Below are 9175 nucleotides of genomic sequence, written 5' to 3' on the forward strand. Positions count from 1 at the left end.
TTCAGATGTCTTCTGAATATCAGGTAGATGTTTATCACTTTGACATCTGATGGGAGGGCATTCCACAGGGCGGGCGCCACTACCGAGAAGGCCCTCTGCCTGGTTCCCTGTAACTTGGCCTCTCACAGTGAGGGAACCGCCAGAAGGCCCTCGGAGCTGGACCTCAGTGTCCGGGCAGAACGATGGGGGTGGAGACATTCCTTCAGATATACTGGACCGAGGCCGTTTAGGGCTTTAAAGGTCAGCACCAACACTTTGAATTGTGCTCGGAAACGTACTGGGAGCCAATGTAGGTCTTTCAAGACCGGTGTTATATGGTCTCGGCGGCCACTCCCAGTCACCAGTCTAGCTGCCGCATTCTGGATTAGTTGTAGTTTCCGGGTCACCTTCAAAGGTAGCCCCATGTAGAGCGCATTGTAGTAGTCCAAGCGGGAGATAACCAGAGCATGCACCACTCTGGCGAGACAGTCTGCAGGCAGATAGGGTCTCAGCCTACGTACCAGATGGAGCTGGTAGACAGCTGCCCTGGATACAGATTTGACCTGTGCCTCCATGGACAGCTGTGAGTCCAAAATGACTCCCAGGCTGCGCACCTGGTCCTTCAGGGGCACAGTTACCCCATTCAGGACCAGGGAATGCTCCACACCTGCTCGCCTCCTGTCCCCCCAAAACAGTAATTCTGTCTTGTCAGGATTCAACCTCAATCTGTTAGCCGCCATCCATCCTCCAACCGCCTCCAGACACTCACACAGGACCTTCACCGCCTTCACTGGTTCTAAGCTTTCAGAGAAGACATATTTGTGAATTTCAGGGAAAGCTATTTCTCATTTTTCCCTGGTATGAAGGGAGCGGCGAACGGGGGACACTGTGAGTATAGCATGCCTTTTAAGTTGAAAATCAGAATGTTTCCAATAAAGTGAAAGATGAATTAAGCCAACGCTATCGGCGCCTAACTTAGACTGGCACTACTGGAATGCTATGGTGCATCTGAACACTGAAAGATTACTAACATACTGTGCATAGCGTCCATTGACTTACCGGGCCATTATTTTAAAATAAACACTTGAAAATCTCAGTACACACTGCAAGCACCTCTAAAGTTTCCTTTATATTTGTGAACCTCTGTGTTTGCACATTCTTATAATTTAAGGAGCACTAAATGGATTTTTTGTTTTTAAACATTTTTAAAGTGTTTCTGGGCTGGCAGCCAGATGTCAAGTTCCTACCAGCATGGTTTTCTTTTTGTTCGGGAAAATAAATATATAAGCAAAGCTCCTGAATCAGGCGCTCATAATGAAAATGCTGATCCTCAGTTCTACTTCTGGCACCATGAATACTGATTTGCCAATTTGGAAAGAGGCCTTTGAATTAAAGACAACAATTACATAAATTTCAAATAATGCAAAATAATAATAATGCATTGCAGAAACCACTACAAAGTCTCTGAATCAGCTAGCTTCTGAGATCATCATTTTTCATACCTATTTTCCATGGAGCTTGATTGGCTATTATGCACTAATAGTTGGAGATGGACTGATCCTCTCTGTGTGAGAAGTGCTTGCACATCATTATATTCAGAGTATGACCTGCAAGGCAGCAACTTAAAAAAAAAAAAAAAATCTTAGGCCCCGTAATGTTAGATTCATAATTAGGACTAACTGGATGTCCTTCCTCTTCATGGTGTTCCCAGTTAAAGGCAGAATGATGTGGCCAAAAATGGTAGGTTATCAATGTTGGCAAAACCCAGAGCTAAATGAATCTAGTTCATTCAAAGACAAACGTTGATAACCTCTGGAGATTTTATTTTATTTTCATGTGGTGCCAGCAATGTACTACATCACAGGCAGTGGGGAACCTCTGGGTCTGCAAATCTAATTAGCCTACTGGCTCTCCTCGATTTAGCCCTATGTGACCATTTTCCCTGGACACCCTTCCCCACTGTCACTCAGTTGACATCAGATGACATCAGGTGTGGAACAAGCAGTGCTTTTTTACTGGCGGTATGCAGTACCGGCAGCTGAGGGAAGAGAAAGCGGGTTGGCACAGGGGTTTGGGTAGAGAGAGGGCCTAGAAAGAGAATAAAGTGATATGAGTTTCAGAAGAGGAAAGTTCTTTGGATCCTTGCTCTCGTGTAAGTGCCCATAACCCTGTTGTTGACATGCAACCAAGGAAATGGGGGCAATTGGCAGGCCCCCAGCTGGCTCCAGCCCACCGGCCGGTGTGCCAAACGAACTCCAGTCCTTGGTACAGCATGAATCTGCAACCCAAGCTTCAGAAGCTAAGGCACGCTACTCAGTAGAGTAAACACTACGCAACAGAAGTGGCAGGAGAGGTGGTGTGAGCATATTTACAAGCAGTTTATTCAGCGTACATCAGGACAAAAGGAAACATGTCTGATCCCCTTCGTGTCCAAAGCAAGACAGCTAAAGCAAAAGCTATACACAAATGGAAGTTCCCAGCAAGCTGTGCTGGAGTGTAAACAGGCATGTGACACACAACAATAAAATGTGCTGGTAGTGTATGTTTTATCATGTTTCCCCAGCCACTCTGGACAGCTCCCAACAGATTAAAAACATGATAAAACATCAGACATTAAAAACTTCCCTAAACAGGACTGCCTTCAGATGTCTTCTAAAAGCTTGTCCCTTCCAAAGCTTGGAGACTCCTGCCATAGACAAAAGCAGCTTGATAAACATACCCTACCAGCACATTTCATATTTTCAAGGACAGAATTTTAACAGCTTGCAACAAGAATTGTTGCCCTTTAAAATGAAAGCAGAATACTGAGTGCTCCTCTTTAGAAGAGACTTCTGCCGGACGTTTACGGGAAAAGGAGAGCTAGTCAAAGGGGTTAAGTGGAAATGACAGCGCTGGCCTTGTGTTCACTCCTAGGCTACACTTGTCATTTCTGAGCCCTCTGCTAATTTCATTACTCAGCAAGCTGTTGGGATTGATTTTTGTTTCCCAGCTGTTAGCAAGAGGAAATTTACATTTTTACTAGATTTCTGCCTTTCAGCAAAGAAAAATGAGCCAATCAGGATTCATGGTTGGCAAAGTTGCTCTGGAAATGTAAATGTAATTGGCAGTTTCTACATCAGCTATCTGTGAGGGAGCAGGATGGGAGGGGGTGCATGAGAGAGAGTCATAGTTGCTGAGTCCTTGTTATTAGGTTATAAATGGAGAAGACTGCTTACCTCTCTCCCCCCACAAAGATCTACACCAGTGTGCAACTACTGACATCTTCAGTTCAAATACAGGAAATTATAGTCAGCCGTGACTCATACATAAATCTTGAAGGATGTATTAAATGATAAAAATGGGGTTGCTGTCTGGTTAGTAAGAAGAAAGTTAGCCTTGTGGATTAGAAATGAGCTGGATTTATAACACTCTCAGCTTCTAGAAAAAGGTCCAGATAAAGCAGAGCTAGAGCACGCTGAATGAAAAATGTCTGGCCAGCCTTAGGCACCTGTATGTAACTCAAAAGAAGGGTTGAGAAAAGAAAGAGGGGCAGGTATGTTGGTTATAGATAGCTGAGCCAGAAAAGCAGCGACAAGGAGTCGATTTGGCATTGGGGTTGGGTTATCTTGGCCTTGGACACTTTGCCAAGAGGAAATTTTAAGCGAAAGCATGGATATATCATATTGTATATTTTGTTTTTAAAAAATATTCTTGCAACACCCAGACATTTCAGTTTATTGTAGGACGTCCAGTGGTTTAAAAATGAAGGTGGAAGGATAAATTACTTCAGTAGTATATATGTATATTCAAAACAATAATGCAAATATCACTCTTCCTGATGGTAAATTGGGATTGGCTGTATGGATGAGATGGGCCCCAAAAGGGAGTCAGCAGGAGTGGTTCACTGCAAAAACCTGGTCCACTTAGTTGTCAGGGAAATCTGGACTTTTTTCCCTCTCCCCAACTCCCAGCCCCGTATCCTAGCTGGAAATGAGGGCTGCTCTTGTCCCCACATTAAACCCAGGCAGCACACAGGAAAACAGAAGGTTCTGATTTTGTGTTGATAACATCCCACCTTTAGTCTCTTCTGCTTTGATGTAAAACCAAAGATATCAGCAGCAGGCAACGATTTCCTTAGACTGCCATATGTTGTTTACAGCAACTGAGGACAGAGGTTGAAGATGTTGATGGAGGGAAGAAGATGCCAAAATACTGGAATGAAGAAACAAATCAGAAAGGGGAAAAGGTAAATGAATGAAAACTACATTGTGTGCAACAATGCTGACATCTACTGGCTTGTTCTGTTAGTTACACATTCTGATTGTGCTCTCTTTTATCACATTCATTCAAATTCCTCATAAATTTCTGGTCCTGCACCATAATCATAATAATATTTTATTTATACCCCACCCATCTGGCTGGGCTTCCCCAGCCACTCTGGGCAGCTCCCAACAGAATATTAAAAACACAATAAAACATCAAACATTAAAAACTTCCCTAAACAGGGTTGCCTTCAGATGTCTTCTAAAAGTCTAAAAGCTGTTTATTTCCTTGACATCTGATGGGAGGGCGTTCCAGAGGGCAGGTGCCACTACCGAGAAGGCCCTCTGCCTGGTTCCCTGTTACCTCACTTCTTGCAGTGAGGGAACTGCCAGAAGGCCCTCAGTGCTGGATCTCAGTGTCTGGGCAGAACGACGGGAGTGGAGACGCTCCTTCAGGTATACAGGACCGAACTTGATGATCAAGAGAGCCACACAGCCAGATGGGTGGGGCATTATTATTATTATTATTATTATTATTATTATTATTATTATTATTATTATTATTATCAAATATGCAAGAAGCTATCTAGAAGCCATGTTAAAGGTTTCCCCACTAACTGAGGTTAGTCATTCTTGGATTTCCTCATTCTTTTTATATCCCAGGCCAAGCATGTGTAAGAACTCTTCTCACTCTTGCCAAATGCATAGCAGGCAGGAGGAATGGCTGGTGGGCAGATTAGGGAAGGGCCTGTGTGATCCCATGATCCCTTCCCATGCTCTTTAAGCACATGTGCGGGTCTGAATGAGTTCTCTATCCTGTTTTGGCTGAATGGACTTAATCCTTTCTTTCTGTCAAGTCAGTTGTTAAATCCCTTTGCACTCCCTACAAGCCTGCTAAACCATAGAAATCACAGCCGTCTCCCGTGCACGCTCCTAACATTTATTCATTTTGACTTGCAAAATATAATCCAGTAGAATGATCAGAAATGTGAATATCAGCCGCTATGGACAACTGTCCTCCTCAGCAATGGAAAAAAATGAATCCTAGACAATCAGGAAATAAACTTCTGCAGTGTCGTTTCACAGCAAGCCACTGCCAGCATATTTTCAGTACTGGCATTAGAATCACAGCACAGGAATGCACTCTGAGCTATAGCCCTTCTGCTGAGCTCTGTAGGTCAAGGTTGAATACAGAAGTCCAGAAAGTTGTCATTGTTTGCAATTGTTCAGACGCCATGATGATTAGAATTTTGGCTGCGTCGTTTTGAAAAAGATGTCCTTGATAAGCTGCAGCATTTCAGATTTCCTTCATAGATAATGAAGTGTACAATAACTGATATCACTGGCTATGGAGGGTTTACAAACATTGTGTCAGCATTCCAGAAATACAAGTCACCTCTTTTGCATAAGTTAAGATGACTGGTGCAAATGATTTATTCCTGTTACTCAGCATGAATCACCTTGGCACTTTCTTTAACAAAAATGGTATGAAAACTTTTTTTTGCCAGTCATGTATTTTCCTCATAGATGACGTAAGAAAAAGGGTAGATGGGGCTATTTAACACTATTAAATTTCTCACTTGGCCATTCATGTGATTGTGATAATATGTTTTATGTGGCTGTACACCACCTTACTCCTTTGTAATAGTGCAGTATATAAATAGCTTTTTGAAATAAATAAATAAAATAAATAAATAAATAAATAAATAAATAATAGATAGATATAGATGATATAGATACAGATACAGATATAGATACAGATATAGATATAGTAGATATAGATATAGTAGATATAGATATATATATATAGATATATATGAGAGTTTTACGTGTCGTGAACCAGCAGCCTTTTCTACAAGAACAGATCAGTGCAAGAGCACATGGCATGTCCAAATAAATAAACAAATGATATTGGGTTGGACTTTTGTACAAGGATCAACTGCTCTTCAGATTGGACACTTACAGGTGTAAGGTAATCCTGTTTCTAGGTTCTTGCCTGGATTCTGGGCACGCCATACATTGCCTCAACCCACGGCTGGATAAGCCATTGATAGCACTGTAGGTTTCTGGGCTGATTATTTTTGGATCTCAATATGGTTTTGTCTTTCAGCAGGAGTGAATGACCTTCTTCTCTGTGAAAGGTTATTGCCATGCAGGAAATGTCAGCTGTAGGCTGTGTCCAGTGGTGGGTACAGCAAGAGGCAAATGCAGACAGAGATTGCAGAACACACACTCTCTAGTCTCATTTTTCTTGCTCTCCGCCACCCCATCTCTCTCCTCCTTTCTTTCTGCTTTCCTCCTCCTCTCCATCTATTTCACTACCACCCACTGCAGCCAACTCCAGGGTGCCCTGGATGCCTGGGCAACCACAAAAATTTCACTGTTGGTGCCCATCCTCCACCACCTGCTGCCTTACCTCTGACTCTCCAGCAGTGGCTGGGCCGGGGTCTACTTCTCCACCGCAGGGCCTCTGTTTGGGCCCACAGGGAGCAGCAGTGTCAGGTGGAGGCTGAGCAGCACATGTGAGACATGACGTGACGTCGTGATGTTATGTCTCGCACGCCACTGGGCACCCACAGTCTGGGGCCCAAGTTGGCCCCTCTGCTACCACCCCATTTGTCCCTCCATTAATGCAGGTATGAGCTGATTGTTTGCAGAGGGCCACATTAAATTAACCAAAGGCCACATGCAACCCTTAGCCCACAGATTCCTATCCCAGCCTTAATGCTGGTCAGTGTCTGGAAACTGACGAAATAATGTTGATATTTCTTAATAGCTCAGCAAAACCAACATAGAGTTGGTTGGCAGCTAAAGATTAACAGATTTACTGTAGCATAGGCTTCTGTGGACGAAAGTCCAGTAGATGATCTGATAATATAAATCCATGCCACTTCCTTTCATACTAAATCTAAGGCCCAGCTGCCTGAGAGTTTGCACCTAACTGAGGCGTCCTTCTTCCACATTCCCTGGCATCAAATGAGAACAGCCCTCCGCTGCCATCACCTAGTTTCGGGCAGGGGGTGTAGAGGTCATCCCAACCCTTATGCCGTAATGCTGCATTATCACCAATTACTTTACCTTTCACGAGTCACTTCACATATTTTTGCATACATTTAAGCTCTAATGTCTAATTAAATTGACACAGACTGTACGTTCTGCATTTCATTGCCATTTAAGCCAACCTTTACGGTTTTCCCCTTTATATTCATGTGTTTAGATAACTCTAGTGGGTTTTACACAGTGCTGCCGTAATCAATGTGTTGGTCTTTTAAGGTGCTATACAAAACTCTTGTTGCTTTTTATGCAACAAACTAACATGGGTGCCAATCTTAGAAAATGTATATATTTCTGAGCAGTGCTGTGTGTGTGTGTGTGTGTGTGTGTGTGTGTGTGTGTGCGCGTGTGTTGAGGTACTCTCGTTTTGACTCAAGAAAATCACCAAGAAAGGAAATGAAGCCACCACCGGAGGTAATTTCTTTTATTCAGAGATTATTCATCAGAGAGAAAGCCTACAAAGCTTTTCACAAAACGAATTTCCTATGGGCTTGCTTCGCAAGACGAAAATGTATTGCGAGTTCCTGCGGGTTTTTTTTCCTCCCCCCCCTTTCCCCCAAGCCGCTAAGCCGCTTATCAGCTGATCCCAAGCCGCTAAGCCGCTTAACAGCTGATCTGCTAAGCCGCTAAACAGCTGATCCGCTAAGCCTCTAAGCCGCTTATCAGCTGATCCGCTAAGCCGCTAAGCCGCTTATCAGCTGATCCGCTAAGCCCGCTAAGCCGCTAATAGCGCTAATCTGCTAAGCCGCTAATGGGCTTGCTTCGCAAGACGGAAAAAACTGCAAGATGAAGAGACTCGCGGAACGGATTCTTTTCGTCTTGCGAGGCACCACTGTAGATGGCCCAGGCACATCTGCAGTGGCAGACCCTTGTTGTTGGCATTCACAAGGCTGGGTTCAAGTAGTAGTTGCTGTAGCAGGAGCTGCTGCAATGAATCCTGTTAATGTGGTGAAGATTTGCCCCCTCGCCTCCCCCCATGCCCCCCAAATAGCTCTGAGGGGTTGGGAGAGCCCCCAGAGCAGCATGTGGGGGGAGAAAAGGTGAGCTCATTCCAGCTTTGCAGGGGGTTGGACTAGATGACGCTTAGGGTCTCTTCCAACTCTGCAATTATATAATCTGGCAAGCAGAAATGGTTGCACTAAGGGAATTATTGTATTAGTGTTACGTTGAAATCCATCCATTATATCTATTGTCTTGTTTGGTGAATAGCTCCAAGATCAAGTGCTTCCCAGTAGTATGTTTGTGTACATGCTGTTCATTAGTGTCTAGCTTTGTAGGCTTTCTCTCTGATGAATAATCTCTGAATAAAAGAAATTACCTCATTCATCCCTTTAATTTAGCAGTTGGAGTTTCTTCATGCTGTATTGATTAAAACAAAGGCATGCATTAGAATGATTCAAGAAAAGAGTTACAAATAAAAGTGGAAGGTATTCCACTGATAGATTCTTTAAAAAGCAATAGAAAATGATTAGGATGAGTCAGAAATAATCTAATTTCTACTGTAGGGTGGAAATAACATTCTTCAAAGGACATTTATTGTTCTCTTCAAAAAGTATCTATGCTTGAAAGGATTGCAAAACTGTATACTTAAAAACTTGAACAGTTTTAAAAATGCATATATTTTCCTAATCCCAATATTATAGTGCTGTTTTTTTCTGCCAGCTATACAACAGTAGTGATTTTCATATATTTCTTACATCTTTTCTAAACGTATTGTTGCTTGGTGAGAGACACCAGAGGTTTCAGCATTTACCCAGCGTTCAGTTTCCTTGGAAAGAAGGTCAGTGGAAACTGTGGTGTCTTTAGGATAAATGGTTTTATTTACACATATATACAACCTGATAATAGGATGGAAGTGCCCTCTGCATTGACACTCCAACAGATCTTGCCAAGCCATTAGG

Source organism: Podarcis liolepis (assembly GCF_965112155.1).
Source record: "Podarcis liolepis genome assembly, chromosome: 2".
NCBI lineage: Eukaryota > Metazoa > Chordata > Lepidosauria > Squamata > Lacertidae > Podarcis > Podarcis liolepis.